General features: G+C 50.0%; 1 long non-coding RNA gene across 1 annotated transcript; it reads right to left on the minus strand.

The window, feature by feature from the left end:
* Positions 1 to 2,332: 2,332 nt before the first annotated feature.
* On the minus strand, positions 2,333 to 4,072 carry Gm52786. Its single transcript, XR_003955780.1, has 3 exons — positions 3,826 to 4,072; positions 3,074 to 3,312; positions 2,333 to 2,664 (listed from the first exon to the last, which is right to left on the minus strand). It is a non-coding gene; the product is annotated as a predicted gene, 52786 (long non-coding RNA).
* Positions 4,073 to 17,255: the final 13,183 nt, after the last annotated feature.

The following is a 17,255-nucleotide window of genomic DNA, read 5'->3' on the forward strand; positions in this document are numbered from 1 at the left end:
AAACCCATCATGCCTCGGTACCCCCTAAAAAAAACCCTAAAAAAACCTCCAGACCCTGAAGTCACCCTCCTTGCCTGCCCACCTCCCCACACCACACCCTATTGCACATCACCCCCCCCACTTACTTCCCTTCCAAAAGAAGAGGCCTAGTCCCCCCCTCATCTCTGTCAAAAGACTAGCTTTTATGGACGGCCAACCGAAATTATATTCCCTTTTTATGGCTGAGCTTGGACTTCTGACATCACTCTCGGTCTGGGACAATAGATCAATACCGTGGGTTATAAAAAAGATGAAGTTTAGAAGAGTTGTAAAGGAGGGAGAATCATGATGGATATTTTTGATGATTTTCCAATATTTGCGTCTCCCAGCACGTGCTTCAAGGCAATTAAAGTTTTTAATGTAATGTAAATAACTGTTTCTTAAATGCTTCAGGGGAAGGTGTGAGCGCTCCGAGCCATCCGTCGAGCCATTTAAAACCCGCAGTGTGATTTAAAGTAGGATACAGTATTTCTCTTGCTGTCCTCATACATTTTTTTTTTCCGTGTGACGTCTGTGCAAATACATTAACGCAGGAGCTGAAAAGACTCCTCAGACCAAAAGTAGAGCTTTTTCCAGAGAGGAAACGAATCAGGCCGAGTTAGCAATTCCGAGTGGCCCATTTCCCTGCCAGATTAAATTGCACGTGACATGTGGTTTTATTTCCTCTCTCCATAACTCTGCCTTCAAATTACGGCTCTCATTCCGCAAAATGAATTTAGGCAAATTTCATAACTAATGCGTTGTGATTTTTTTTTAAATGACTACATTTTCTTCTTGAATCTCTGTACGGCTTGCAGCCCCCGTGTCTTTGAGTCTGCTCTTTTAAAAACCTGTAATAAAGAATTTGAGAGAGAGAGAGAGAGAGAGAGAGAGAGAGAGAAGAACCTAGCGATTGTGAGACCTTTTCCAAACCCGTTTAACAAACAGAGCTTCAATATATTTTAACATATGTCTGACTCTGCCTCTGTGGGACACACTGCTGGGGTGTGACTTTTGGGGATGCTGTATTGAGAAGGACTTTGTGCCTGTGTGGTATTCCTGCCCAAAGTGCAGAGTCTAAATTTAATTGTGAAGAAATATCATAGGGTCCCAAATGGAGAGGCAGTGGCGGGGGGGGGGGGGCGGCGAGGCGGGGGGGGGGGCGGATCTCCAAAGTTAACGAGTTGATATGTGTGTGTATGTATGTATGTGTGTGTGTGTATGTGTGCATATATATATCAGTGTTACTCAAAACAGGAGGATCAAGCACATATTCCAAGCTGTAGGAAGCCAATGCAATTTGACAAAGCAACAAGAAGGGACAACCAAGGGTTTTCTTTGTCTCCAAAGGCCATCAACTAGACGCAATAGCAAATTTGGACCAAAGTCAACAGATAACAGGTTAACAGTAGCTCTCTGATTTGAATCCTTGCCTTGGGTCCTGTGTAGCAAAATAGCTTTGTTTTTTTGTTTAAAACACACACACACACACACACACACAGACGTGGCTAAGAGGGGAAAAGGGGGGAGAAGCCATGTCTGCGGCTATCTCAAATACAGCGCAAATGAAGACAAGACCTACCTATTCCTCTCTATCCAGAACCTGAGACCTGAACCATTCGCACTGCTAACATTTAAAGATCCTGTCTCTCAAAGCACGTAGTTTACATTTCTTCCAGACATTTCAGGGAATCTGAAATTACGTCAAAATTTTTTAAAAGTCAGAACTATAGACCCACAATCGAGATCAGGTTTCATTTCAGCCGTTTGGAACCACATAAAGAGCCTACCCACAACTTTTCTTCTGTCCTCCAGGAGTCAGGCTGTACCTTTGACCAAGCAGGAAATTGCCACAGCAAACATGCTTACCCAGGAGCAGCGAGAAAATCCAATAATTCAGATTGTTTTAAGTCTGTGATATTTTTAAATGACTTAATACAGCTGAGTCTCTGAAGAATTCCGACCATTTTAATGGCGGCAACTTGCAGTCCCACTGAGGAACAGGGCTGCTACATAAATACTGAATGATCGTGTCTTTCTGTCTCGGCTGAAACATATTAGCTTTGTTTAGCGGCTTATTGCTTTATTCACAAAATAAATTTCAGCCGTCTCTCTTGCAGCCACGTTCCGAGCACATCGCCAGCCTGAGCCTTATTAGATATGGGGGGGGGGGGGGCTCCCGTTCCAGCCACATCGGCAGCCAGCTCAGACTCAGCAATAATGAATTAAGCGGTTAAGTGTTTACCCCTGAATGGAGTTAGCTTGAGGAAGTGATATTATGATGGGTGGTCAACGAAAGCCAGGAAATTCAGACTTTCACAGCAACCAAGTGTCCTTGGAACTAAGGCAATACAATTTTAAATTCTGTTGTGAAAAAAATAATTGCTTTTCACTTCTTTATTAATGAAGAGAAACTTAAGCAGGTCCCTGGTTGATTCTGGACTCCCAGCCCCACCCATTCCCTGGGATCAATGTTAGAAAATTACGACCAGAACACAGACGCCCTTCTGGGGCAGCCCATCCTGAAAGCAGAAGCAGCCAGGATCCTTGGAGAAATTCATAAACTGTTCGAGAATCCCCGGGAAGCCCGCCCGGCAGGTCCTCAGCCCCACGCATAATGATATTCGAGACATCTCGACATCAAAGCTGAAACAAAAGGAAAATGCCCTTTGAGAGGCCGGCGTCGCCCACCGCAGCTGCCAGGCAAGGAGTGGAGCAAGCCTTGGAATTAATCTGGAAGTGTGAACACCCTGGGAGAGCCAGGGTGAGAGGATCACAGCCTGGCAGCCGCCTGCCTGGAAGAGAGAGGTTCAGGGAGGCTGGGGCACCGTCAAGTCCACCTCCGAGCCTCTGCCTAGACTGGCTGCAAGGACCAAGCCAGCAATTCCTTCTGCCCCACGCTGGCAGCCACCACCTTATAAATCGCCTAGTGGTTGCCAGCGTTTCGCAAATCAACCGCAGATAAATGTCAGTCGCTTCCCCTGAGTGTGGATAGACTGGGTGTTGAGTCCGGTCCGCCTGCTTGAAGCTTAGAGACCTGGGCCACCCAGTTTACCTTTGTGGCTTCTTTTCCTCGTGGGTGCCAGTGCAATGAAGCTCCCGTGTTGTGACAAGGACGTGTGTGAAACACTGAGAATGCTCAGAGGCCACCCGGCTTGTGGTATCCCAGGGCACAGGCGGGGATGGGTGCAGGGTCCCACCGCAGGGGGGACTCTTAAGGTCCTGAGAAGGTCTCAGGGCACATAAGGTGATGAAGGCAGGGTGAGGAGAAATTCCATGCTGGTCCACAGTAATCTGAGATGAATGGGAAGGAAGAACGGGCCACAAAGCCAGGATCCGGGCCTCAGCCAGGTGCCAATTCCCCATGACCCCATCAGAACTGCTGAGGAACCCCCACTAGTGGGATAGGCTCTCTGGGCACAACTCCCCTCCCAGGCCAACACTACTTAAATAAATAAACAATAGCATTATCTGTGTGTTGACTATTCCCTTTTAAGTTCCCCTCCCCCATTCGCTCTGCACCTGCTGACCTCAGTGGACTACATCTCCCAGGCGCCCTTGCTGTCTGACTAACATTTGGATTGACCAATGGAATGCCTGTTTGGAGCTTAAAGGTTGGAAAGAGAGGAAGTTGGGGCTATTGGTTCCCAGTGTCCCTCTCTATACCCCTCAAGTTTGAACAGCTCTTTTCTATCTGCCCCCCTCCCGTCCTCACTGGCTCCAAGACCTGCTCCTAGGCGTCCCGTTCAGGTCTGGGGTTTGTGGCTTCCCCTCTTACAGGCACACAAGACCTCAACGTTGCCCTACCCATATCATGCCCTAGGTGTGAGGGGACACTTTCCGAGGCCCACAGGGGATCCCAGACACCTCTGATCAAATACACTTAGCTATGAGAAAGCATAATTTGTTTGTTAGACGTGACGAGTTTAGCCAAAGCTGTCATAAAATAACGAGCCAGTCAGTATAATGGCCCTCTGATATAAAAGAGCCTGCCCGGTATACAATCTGGAATTTTTCCATCCTATATTTTCAGAACTCTTTCGACCACCGGTAACAAACAGCAAAGTCCAAGTGAATGGAGAACTGGTCTCCCCGCACCCATCCAACGAAACATCCTGGCTGAGCGGACAAAAGAGTATTGTTCCATCATGGAAGAAGGCAAAGGCAATTTATTTGTGTGCTGAGGCCGTGTTTAGATGTCTGTGAAATATCACTGATCAGCTAGACGTCTGCGGGTTTGGAGCAGGATTGTGGACATTCCCAGAGGGACACGAAGGAAAAGACATCAAACAGCCATTTAAAAAAAAAAAAAAATGGTGGCTTCTTAAATTCCACATCATCTCATTTGTTTCTTTGAATTTGTGTGCATATGCATGCACAAGGGCCCACGCATACGTGGGTATGAGCGTGTGGAGGATTGAAGTCAACCTCAGACTCCATCCACTATATTTTTTAAAACACGACCTGTCACTGGCACATGGAGCCAGTCCAGCTCGCCCAGTGCTTCCCACATGATAGGCCAGCAATGTGCTACCGAGCTACACTCTCGGCCCTTAATCACTCAAAAATAAATTTTGAAAAAAAAAAAAAAACTTGCTACCAATCTACTTATTGGGGGAGGGGTGGGCATGTGCCACAGCACACATGTGGAGGTCAGAAGACAATTTGCAGGGCTGAAGAGATGGCTCGGTGGTTAAGAGCACTGACAGCTCTTCCATAAATCCTGAGTTCAAATCCCAGCAACCACATGGCAGCTCACACCTGTCTGTTACTTCAGTTCCTGGGGATCAGATCCCCGCCCCCGCCCCCGACACAGACATACGTACAGGCAAAACACTGATGGACATAAAATAAATTAGATAGATAGATAGATAGATAGATAGATAGATAGATAGATAGATAGATAGACAATTTGCAGGACTGTGTTCTCCCTTCCCACCGTGTGGATCCCAGGGATGGGTCTCAGGTCACCAAGCTTGGCAGCTAGGGCCTTTACCAACTGAGCCATCTCACCAGCCTCATTAATTACTTCTGTATGAGCAATGTTGGCATCAGGACCTCCGAAACCTGTGACATCACATAGGCGGATCCTACAGACCTGTTGCCAAGACAACAGCTACCATGTTCCCAGAATCCACTTGGCTCACCTCCCACCTTTACCTGCCTTACCTCATTTTCCACATATATATATATATATATGTGGGGAATGCCCCTACCTCTCTCTCTTTCCCCCTTCTCTGCCACCACCTCCCCCCGACCCCCAATAAACCTCTTACACGTGGAACTGTTTGGGCCCAGTGTGCTGTGTTCAGACGCGGAGCTGCAATTTTAACACATCAAGCATAAATTAGTTTTGTCATGAGGAATCTGCATGTGGTCAGAGTAAGAGAGTCTGCATTCTCTGGGCGACCCTGCCCAGTACCCATGCCACAGCCTGCTGGCCCCAGCCCATAAGAAAGCCAAGCAGGGAGCTGCTGTGGTCACAGCCAGGACACCGTCTTTCTTCTTCTTCTTCTTCTTAACTGTGTCCATAAATTCAGGCTGTTCCCACTGAAACAGCAGCTAGGGCTACTCCTGAAACCTGCCATTCTAAATTATTATGAAGTCACAAGGGTTAAAAGCAGCTGGGCCGTCTCTCAAGGCTGCTGGGCTTGGGGAGAACTTTCCCATCAGATAGCAAGACTGTCACCACCGACAGGATGACAGAGAGGGGGAGGAGGAAGGACAAGGACAGAATGAGAAGCCGGGAAGGATTCATTCGCTCACACGGAGTTGACACGCTCAAATAGATGGAAAAAGCCAGTCCCAGAAACCAGAAAGGAAAAGACAGATTTGGACCTCAGAGAATTCTGGGCAAGCTGGGTTAACTGCATAGTGTGGGAGTGGGTTTCGGGGAGTGGGAGTGGGATGAGACACACCCAACTCAATTAGACCTCTACCCCACACCACACACCAGGACCTGCTTCAAGGGGACCTCAGCATGCCATGGTCTGTCTGCTTTTACCCTTTAATTGATCCGTTTATTTTGAGGCAGGCTCTCATATTGCCCAGGCTAGCCTCAAATCTTCCATGTAGCTGAGGCTAGCCCTGATTCTGGCCCTCCTTCCTGCTACTGAGAAGACAGGCCTGTGACAGCACGCCCAGCTTCACATTAGTGAGTTTAAAGCTCAAACTATTGGTCTCTTCCACTAGCGCAGAACAGAGAGAATATCCTTAGGAAGCCATCTTCACTGCATGGCACCTGCACCGCAGAGGTCCAACCTAGGGCCTCGCCCACACTAGGCAAGCACGCTACCCCAGAGCTCTACCCTCAGGCTCTTTGGTTTTCAACGTTGTAGTAGCCATTGTAACATAAGAATCCTGGATTCTGCCCAGAATTCTGCTTTGTAATCAGAATTAGGACTGGGCATCCATTGAGCACCCTGAGGACCAAATGCCACATAGCCACTGGCAGCTTCCAGAGTATCTTGAGGGGCAGCTCACTGAGCCTCCTAAGAGCCTACCTGTCACTAAACTGGGCTCTTAAGTACACAGAGGCCACTTCAGTCTCAGAAGTACCCTCTGGCTCCATATCATACTGAAGTCCCTGAGTATTCAAACCACACACTATAGCAGATGACCTCAGAAACAGCCATCAAGGGGTTAAAGGGATGGCTCCGTGGATAAGAGCACTCACTGCTTATCCAGGGGACCAGGGTTTGATTCCCAACACCCATTCTGGGCAGCACATAACAACCTGTAAATTCAACTCTAGGGTTCTGTCGCCCTCTTCTGGACTTGGTGGGTACTGCACACATGTGTGCATAGCGATACACATAAATAAAAAGGGTAAATCTATTAAAAAACAAAAACAAAAAACAGAGACAGCATCTGAGGAATACAGGACACCCACAAGGCCCCGGCCTCCAAGATACTAGCCGCTGGCATGAGTGGCCTCTACCCCTCGTCAGCCTGCAGGGTGGTCATGAACCTGCCCTGTCCTCTGAGGAAAACCTCTACCCATCCCCAAAGAAACCCTGGGATGAGGAACATGGAGCTACTCCAGTCTCAGGAGGGGAGGGGTTAGAGTCTCACTCTGTATTCCAAATTGTCTTCAAACTTGTCATCCTCCTGCCTCAGCTTCCTGAGTGCTGAGATGACAGGCAAGCACCACTGTTCCCAGCTTCTCATTTCTATTTCTTAATTTCTCTCCAACCACACATGCCTTCTCTCCACTGTCTTCCCAGCTCCTCCGTCTCCCTCATTCCCTCTGTCCTCTCTCCTGAAGCATATGGGGGGGGGGGCTCACCTTTAACTGGGGACCGGCCGTGAATCAAACAAAAAAGGGAGAATTCTGTGACTGCTTTACTAAGATGAGAAGAATGTCTCTCACCTAGTTTCTGTACCTTCAAGTTATCACCATTACAGGCTCCTGTGCCTGCTTCACATGGAGGTGGCACCAGGATTTGCCTTGACCCCTTATTAGCAGACACGGCTGTGCCCATTTTCCAGGTCAACAAACTGAGGCCCAGAGAGACAGGCACAGCTAGCTCATCAGGATGAAGCTGAGCATGATTTGGAAGTTGGGTAGGAGGCACACTCCCAGCCACACTAGCCTTGGGCCAGGGGGAAGGGGATAAAGAAGCCATTGAGGCTGTGGCCACCAATGGAATGAAAGGTGGGAGGGACACATGTCTGTGACCCAGACAGCCAGTTCCTGAGTCACAGCCCGTCAGCCTCCCAGGGACCTCTGTTTTCTCTGCACATGGTACACCTCTGACTCCTTCCTGGAACACTGTCCCTGTCCCGGTTAGGAATCCAATCCTTTCTGTATCCTTTGTCTGCGGCTCCCCTTGAAGGGACTCAACAAACCCTGAAAGAAGGTTCTAGAAGCCCTCCTTCACTCCAGAGACCTTCGAAGACGCAAGGCTGAAGAGGTCAACCCCCACCCCCATCAGTGCCTGACTCGGGGTACCTGTGCAATGTTTTTATGCAGATGGTGTCCCAAAAGGTCAGCCTTTCTATTCCCCGGCCTCCAAACTACCTAAGAGGGAGACTCAATCGAACTCAAGAGCTAGATTCATGTTGGATCTCTACACACCCACACCCTCTCCACTCATCTCTGCACACACAGGCACACACATGAGCCCAGAGACACGAACACTCAGGGATGCGGCCCACACTTTGCGTTAGCTGCGCCCACAGGCACCATGTCTAGGCCGCTCTGCACACACGTACAAAAGGTGCACGTTTTCACGCACATGCGCATAACTCTTCACGCAAGTTAACACACGAGCCAGAGACAGCTTCTCAGGGACATACCCGAGTACCGCAGCCTTGCAAGCACACAGGGCACGTGTGGTACCCCCACCCCACCCCACCCCACTCCATCCCACCTCCTCACCCCTAACCCCAGGGTCTACCCGCCTCTGTGGAGCTAGGCAACCCTCCCAGAACTTACAGCACCTGGCTTGGGCACAAGCCCCACCTGGTGGACACTTCGCGTAAATGCCGACTGTACGCCAACGCAGGGCCCCTTGACCAGAGGCTGCTGGACATTTGGAGGACCCTCTGCCTTGTTCAGGGGCTCTCCTCGCTCTATTCCCTTCCCCCTCCCCCCACGCAGCAGCACCCAAAGAACTCAGACGGGAGGCACAGCTGGCGACTCTTCCGTGACCTCATCTGCCCGGCTGACAGTCTGGGTTAAGTAAAAAAAAAACAAAACAAAACAAAACAAACAAAAAAACGCATTTAGAGCAAGCATGTGACGTCATGACGCGGGCTGCAAAGCAGCTGCGGCTCCTGGTGAAGCTGAGCGGCACTTGGCCTCAGACCCAAGTTCAAGGACGGTGTTGATCCCAGCCCCCACCCCTTCCCAGCTGCGTTCCAGAAAAGGGACTCCACATCTCTGAGCATCTTCCCCCCCCACACCCCGACCCCCGACAATGGGTCTAAATCCCCCGTGGGACAGTTGGAGGAGTGAATCGGAATCGCACGGAAGCCACGCCCACTTCCTATTCAGGTTATTTCTCCAAACCAGTCCAGGATGGCCTCCGAGTGACCCTAAAAAGGACTGAAAATAGAGGGGTCCTGCTCCAAAATCCAATTCAAGTCCTGGCTTGACCACTTCTTAGGTGTGGGCTTGAAGAACTCACCCCACTTCCTGGAGCCTCGGTTTCCCCATTTGCACAATGAGAACCTCGGTGTGCTACGGCTGAGAGAAAAGTGTCCAGAGCCCAACGCAAACGAGCAGGTGCTGCCATCTGGACTTTGGTGCTTGAAGGTCAGTGACCCGCAGGAGCCGAAGCAACAATTCGAATTAATTATGATCCCAGATACTGCTCTAAGTACAAGCTAACTCACTACCTTCACGACCCCACAAGGATTGAACCCACTTCTCAGATGGAAACACTGAGGCAGAGTTGTCACTGACCAGGGCTTTTGGATGGGGATTATGAATCCAGGCAAGCCAGTTCAGAGCTGGCTGTCTCTCTCCTTGTCCCAGTTCCCCCACTGAGCTGTCTCAGGTACCCCAGAGGAGGTCCAGAAGGCTCCTCAGTGTTCGAAATCTGTATTTAGATATGGATTGGGGTGCCTGACAATCAAGCCCTTCCTTCCAACCCCTGGGGAGAAGTAGCAATACAATGGCCCCCTAGGGCTTGAGAGAGCCTGGGGTGGGGGGTGAATAAGGCAGCTGGTTGGACACCTACTAAGTACTGCAGGTGAAGGAGGTGGCGCAGGCAAGAGACAACAGTAAAAGAGATACAGGCTTAGGAAACAGCACCTCTTCAAACTCTTTAGAAGGTACTCACTACCTAGCATGGCTGAATCAAGTTTGAATCCTGAATCCATGGCGGCTCAGTCTCAGGGCAGACTCGCAACCTCTCTGGGCCTGAGCTTCTTTCTTCAGAATACTGTGGGGGAAGGCCATGACTCCCTTCCCCTCACCCCTGCCTCCTCCTCTACGTTGCCCACCCCACTTCGGGTGATCCCCAAGTCTGCCCCGCCCCCCCCCCCCCCCCCGACTTCTCCAAGTGACCTTCTCATGGCCATGTGAGCTTGTGGTCACATGACCTACTCTAACCAATGAAATACGACAGTAGAGTTAGCTTCCTCTCTTGCCCTAAGAGCCCCGCCCCCAACCCCTTGACATTCCCAGGCTGCCCTCCCCTCCTATTTGACCCCACCCGGGCTCTGCAGTCTCCGGGTTCTTGGGGAAAGCTATCCAAAGTCACAATACTGTGTGGCTCTGGGTGGGCTCTCCAGCCCTGAGCCCCTTAGAGGCCCCGTTTCTCACACAGATAAACAGAGCTGTCCCTTGCTGGGCACAATCTTGTGAGCAGCCATAACTGGGAAGTGGGAGGAGGGCTTCCAGAAAGGAGGTCCTACGTGGTCTGTCATTCCATAGGATACATATGTGCATATGTCTGTGTATGTCCATAGATGTGTGTGTGCATGCATATGTGTTTGTGTAATGTGTATGCATGTATATGTGCATGTGTGCATACATCTGTGTTCATGTCTATGCCCATATACATAAATGTGTGCATGCATGTGTGTAATTGTATATGTGTTTATGTGTGTGCCCATGTGTGCACATTGGGTATACGTGTGTGTCTCTGTGTGCCCATAAATGCATGTGTGTATTTTTGTGGGTACATGCGTGCATATGTGTGTATGTGTGTACATGTGAATACATGTGTGACTGTGTGTGCCCACAGATGCATATGTATATACATGTGAGTACATGTGCGCATGCATGTGTATGTGCATGTGTGTGTGTCTGTGTGCAGATGCACATACACATCGGGAGACCAAAGGAAGATGGCTGATGTCCCGTTTTCTCCTCTTAGCTTTACAGCATTCAGGCTGAACCTGGACTGAAGCCCCAAAGATCCTCCCACCTCCCACTCCGGCAGTGCCAGCTCTACAGATGTGCATACAGTGGTGCCCAGCTTTCTCTGTGGGCACTGGGATCCAAACTCGGGTCCTCTTTCTTGCATAGCAACTGCTCTTACTCATTTCGCCTCTGCCCTTCCCCAGGCTTGTTCGTCTCAATGAGGGAAAGTGCCCAGAACTCTTAGGTAACACTTCAGTGGCCACCCCAGGAGCCCCAAAGAGAGGGACAAAAAAAGCATGGAGGAAGAGGAGAGTCAGGACCACCACTGACTCCTGGGGACATGAGGGACAGGCCAGGATGCCAGCTGTCTCTCCACGGGGTTGTCTAAATCTCAGGACACAGTTCAGGTGCACAAGAAATGGCGTCCCCCAGTGCTTAGCAAAATAACTCAGCATCCACCTGGCACCCCGCCCCACTCCTGGAGAAGGAAAGGGTCTCACTGTCTGATGTCCATGCCTATGCTGACCCTCCTTCCAGTTCTATAAGCTTTCCCAGGACTCCAAGTCAGGTGACTAAGTCAGGCTCTGGGACCCACACAATACCTGCCCTCCTAAACTAGAAAGGGGGCGGGCTTCGGAGCGAGCGCCTTTAACCGGGGGCTGTTAGTTCGTTACTTTGTGTATTATTTCTCTGTCTCTCTCTTTTCCTTCCTTCCTCCTGCCTTCCTAGCCAGTGAGATACGAGGAGACAATGGTCAAAGCCCTTACAGGAAAGATTTACTGCAGTCTATATTTAGACGCCTTGATGCTCAGTGCTGGGGGGCGGGGGGACGGACAGCGGAGGAGGGAGGATGGCAGGGGAGGGGGGAGGAGCAGGTTTACTGTATCTAGATGTGTTGCCCTGCCTGAAGGGCCACAGAGGAGTAGGGGAGCAGGCTAATGTAACAGAGCTATGGATCTCCGCAAAACCTGACTGACCACAGCCACCTGTGATGTAACCACACTCTCATCCACAATAGACTGGGGGGCGGGACAGAGTCCGGAGTATCACGTTGTGACGTCATAGAGGTCAGCGTGAGGATGCTGAGAATTGTTTTGTGGCGTTTATCCCTGCTGTAATACACACTGCTGGTGGCGGATATTACCTTAGATATTAAAGTATAAACTTGGGAAACAATAAAACGGTGAGAGGCTCGTGTCATAAAATCGCACACCAAGTGGGACTTAACGGTTTTCTATTCTATGTAGTGCGTGTGTGTGTTCATGCATGAAAGTCTGAGGACAGCTCCCAGGAGTCAGTTCTCTCCTTGAACTATGTGGCTCAAACTCAGGCTGTTAGACTCGGCAGCAGCATCTACACCTGCTGAGCCGTCTCACCGGTTCCAAAGAGGGTCTCTAAGCTCAGCACACTCTGTGCTGTCAGGGACAATGTTCTGTCAAGTGTGACTTCATGACGGATGGATTGAAAGCTTTGGAATGTTTCCGAGACAGGGACTCATGTAGCCCAGACTGGTTCCAAGTTCACTTTGTAGCTGAAGGTGGCCTTGAACTCCTGACCTCCCTGCCGCAGCTTCCTGAGCGCTAGGATTATAGCAATGCCTGACCACTCTCGGCTTGGAGAGGAGGTCTTAGCCCGGGACATTTTGCTTTTTTCCCCAGGTCATAGCTGACAACCCCCACCCCTATTCCCGAGAAAAGGCGGGCTGTGGGTGGGAGGGATTCTGGTGCCATAGCTCGCAACATTCTGGGCTTGTCTGGCCTTCAATGTGCGATTTTTGAGAGTTGGATCGAGAAGAAACGAGCTCAGAATGGCACGCGGGTGTGAAGCCGGCTGCCGCGCCAGCTATTTGCCTGTATTTAAAACACATATGGGTGATATTTTTAAATATCTTTGCTATGTGACTGCAAAACATTGCAGTTGCTACTTCATGGACGTGGGTTTTTATGCAAACCCGAGATGGAGAGGCTGGGTGTGTTGCTCCTCACAGGCGGCTCTTGGGGAGAGCGGGCCCAGCAGGCCCTGCGTGGGGCAGGCCAGGTCCCACCTGTGGCCTCAGGGGCTGCCTGAGGTAATGACTTAGGTTTCCTCTGGGGTACATCACCCCCAACTCCCTCCTTGAGATGGTATAGACACCTCCCTGCTCAGGTCTGACATTTAGATAACCCCAAATCCTTGCTCCAGAGATTGGTCAAAGGGCAAGCACCTTTATCCAGTGAGCTGTCTCCCCTGCCCTCTCTTCTTTTTAGATAGGATCTGATGTAGCCCAGGCTGGCCCCTAACTCATTATGTAGCCTAGGATGACCTTGAAGACGATCTTCCTGCCTCTACCTCCAGAGTGCTGGGATCACAGGCCTGTGTCATTAGGGACCCTGGCGTCCTCATGGCAAAGCAAGGTCATCCATCGGTTACAAGGGCCCCTTGGGGACGGCGCTCTCAGAAGCGTTCCTGTAGGTCTCGGGGGAGGATGAACGCAATCTGAATCTCAGATGTCCCATAAGCTCGTGTGATGGATGCCAGGTCCCTAGCAGGCTGATTACAGAGGCCTCCGAGGAGGACAAGATCCCGGGGGCTCCAACTTCAACCTTGAACTGGGTTGATCTGACGATGCGCGCGCAGCATTCCCAGGCTTTAGCGAGGGGCTGCAGTACCCAGTAGCTCTCTCCACAGGGCGGTAACTAAGAAGTGAGCGGCTCTGCTCTTCCCCACCTCAGATCCTGACAAAGCAGGGCTCCCAATGCCAAAAAAAACCTTTCCTCCTGTAAGGTGACTTCCTCGGTTATTTTGTCACAGTGACAGAAAAAAATGGCTAACACAGAAAATCAGTCCCAAGGGTTGTTCTCACTCAGACTTCTCTCAGAAGCCCAGTCTAGGACGTTTTTCTTCCAACCTCATTGGTCAGCACTGTGTCACATGTCCATGTCGGACTCAGTGGTGTGGTTACTCCTGTCCCTAAAGCAAATGGCTTGGAGAAGAGACCACTGGGAGCTTGAGCAACATAAGGGAAAATGCAAAAATAAATTGATTAATTAATTATTTTTAAAAAGAGGGTTAAAGGGATGGGGAGATGGCTCAGTGGTTAGAGCACTGGCTGTTCTCGCAGAGGACCTGGGTTCAAGTCCAAGCATAGGGCAGCAACATTATATGTGATCATTTATCAGGATCACATCTCGCTTGTCACCGTAGAGCCTACTAACACCTGCATAAAAGATGGGTGTTCGCTGTGAATTAACATGAGGCTTCATACGTGGTAATGTGGAGCATAGTTGAGAGACACAGATCAGTCAGCAAGGACCCAAAGCCCCTTTGTTGTTCATGTTCTGTTCTGCTCAGCCTGTTAGTGGTAGCTTACTTCCTTAGATCAGAGTCCATCTAGCAAAGAAGAAGGCATGGCAGGGGAACAAAAAGATTCGACTTCCTTCTTTAAAGAGAAAGATCATATTAAGATCATATGTCATCTTCCTCAGACGAGTTGAACACACCTCTGTCCAAACCATTTCATTCTGATAAGCCTCAGTTTGCCAACTCAGGAGAAGGGGACAGTTGCATCTTCTCCAGGTGTGAGAATGAACCTTGCCTGGTACTGAGCAAGAAAGGAGGAACCACAGGAGCCCCGATGGCATCACAGAGCTGTCAGGGCCTCTCATACCTTCAGCAAGTCCTTCCTCCCTGGGTCTATACCTGTTCTCTGTCTTCTGACCCATTTGTATAGAAAGGGCCTGGTCAGGAGATCTGGGGTCGGGGTGGTGGGTGTCTGTTTCTAGTTGTCCCCCCAACCCCCGTGGGGTTTTCTACTGTCAGGAGGACAGTCAACAGCCTCTCCCTGTCCACTGCTGTCCACCTCAGGTAACAGCGAGGCCTGATGGGAACAACTAGATCAGGAGCCCCAAGACCCTCCCCTCAGCTCTGTCAGGCCTTGTCAGGCAGGAGCTCCTATATCCCAAGCTCTTTGTGAGTCAGAGGATAACCTTGGAATCCTGAAACCCTCCTGCCTTCTCCTCCTGGATGGGATTGCAGGAGGTACCACTGTGCCTGCTTTATGCAGTGCTGGGGATGGAACCCAGGGCTTCATGCATTCTAAGTGAGCATGCTACCCACTGAGACACATCCTTGTCTGTGAAGAGACTCTTCTCTGAATGCCAGGTGGAGTCCATTGGTTTTCCCTGATGAGAGCCAGACCGAATCAACACATCCTTTTTTTTTTTCTTTTTTTAATGCCAGAGGTGCAAGTCTTTAATGCTGAAGACATCATGGACTTTAGAACAGGACCCAGAGGCCCCTGAGCTGAAACTGACCTGAATCTGTCCACCGTGAGGACCAGAGGGCACCACACAGGCTTGCAAAGGAGGCAAGCAACCATCAGCCCTACCCAGCTAGGATGCCCGTGAACCATGATGACCAGCATGATGCCATCACCCTAAGGCTGCAGTAGTGGCACAGGTACCTCGACAGTAACCAACGGCTCCCTAATGAGACTTAAGACCCACACAACAAGAGGGAAACCATGTCTGGTACTGGAAACCTAGCCAACTACTCAGCGCTGGTGAAGTCACAGTTGTTAGAGGATCCACAGCCACTAACTTACGAAACCAGCATAATCCTGAACAACACTCTATACACATGCGTCCTTACACCCACAGATAAGCGCAGTCCTCACCCCTCATCCAGGAAACTTCTCTTTTCAACAGACACAGAGACCATTACCAAAGCACACAGCCAATCAAAGTATGGCATGGCGGAGCCCAGCCCCAGTGGGATACATCTACACAACACCTAAAGCTCAGGGGACGATCCAGAAGATCAAGCGGAAAGACTGTAAGAAACAGACAATCAGAGAGTCTGCTGTGAGACTGTGTCTTGTAGTAATGTCACAGCTGGAACCATAAGGCCTCACCAATGCGACTGCCTTACCGTGCGCTGAACAAGGGTGACGCCAACAAATGTGGTAAACTGGACAGGGGGCAAGCCCACGAGGCCCTCGTAAACTATAGGCACTGGAGGAAATCTGGGAGGGGCATCTTCCCCAGGGAAGAGCACACCATATGGTTTCCAGAACCAAGTGGTCAGCACCCAAAACACACATCCAGGTAGTATTACACCGACTGAGCAAGTTATAGCTAAAAACATATGTGTGTCTGCGCAGTGGTTGCTCGCACCTTTAATCCCAGCACTTAGGAGACAGAGGCAGGTGGATTTCTGAGTTCGAGGCCAGCCTGGTCTACAGAGTGAGTTCCAGGACAGCCAGGGCTACACAGAGTAACCTTGTCTCGAAAAACCAATGTGTGTGTGTGTGTGTGTGTGTGTGTGTGTGTGTGTGTATGTGTGTGTGTGTGTACATATACTTACATGCACGCAGTAAAAATTAGGTGTAAAACAAAGAGCCATGAATTTGAAGGTGGGTGGGGAGGGGTCATATGAGAGGGTTTATTCAGAGGGTCAAACACTTGCTACCCAAATGTAAGGACCTGAGTTCCAATTCCTAGCTCCCACAGAAAGCTGATGTAGTCACCCAATGCCCCCTGCCCCCAGGAGACAAGAGGTACGAAAATCCACAACAGAGACACCCATACCAGGCACTGCCCCGTGCATGCGCGCGCGCGCGCGCACACACACACACACACACACACACACACACACACACATATATATATAATAAAATTAAAATCAGTCGTCTACTTGCTAAAGGTGCTTCACCTCCCATTCTGAGTCAGGAAGACTCAGAATCTTCGGGTTTGTTCTCGATAGTGATTTGGAAAGAGACAGTCCCCTTCTTGCATGGCCTCACATCCCGAGTTCTCAGCAGTCCTCACTCATGTGGAAACTTCTGCCCGCCGTATTGATCTTGGCAGGCGTATATCATTTGCCTGTAAGTACCCGTGTCTGTTGTAGTTAATATACAATGGATTAATTTAAAATGCATTAGTTTAATAAAAATGCATAAGATAGAATAGAATTGCATTAGCTTCAATAAAAAATTCAATTTCATAAATATTATCTCGTGTTAAAATGCATTGATTTCCAGGAAAATATATGGGTCAGAGGTAATTTACATCAGCTGGGATGGCAACCTGGGTCCTACACACAGGCTATGTTAGCCAAACCCGTCCATGGATGTAGAGAACCCGTAGGCCAGAACAGATTCTGACCCTGTCACCATGGCCAATGTTGCCAGTCCTCTGTTCGCCTTGGTGAGTGTGTATCTCACACAATGCTAAGAAGTAGCACAGTCCACCTGAAGGAAGGCAGGTGGTGAGCCCAAAAAACATTCTGGAAATCCACGTGAGCCGCTGTGCAGGTATCAGCAGCACCTGCATTCCTTCAGTGGTAGTGACAGGAAGCATGAGCAAGATTACAAGCACAAGATTTGTAAGCAATTTCTCTCCCTGGTGGGGTGGATCACAGAGTCCATCCCCTGATGAGA

Source organism: Mus musculus, chromosome 5, assembly GCF_000001635.26.
Source record: "Mus musculus strain C57BL/6J chromosome 5, GRCm38.p6 C57BL/6J".
Lineage (NCBI taxonomy): Eukaryota > Metazoa > Chordata > Mammalia > Rodentia > Muridae > Mus > Mus musculus.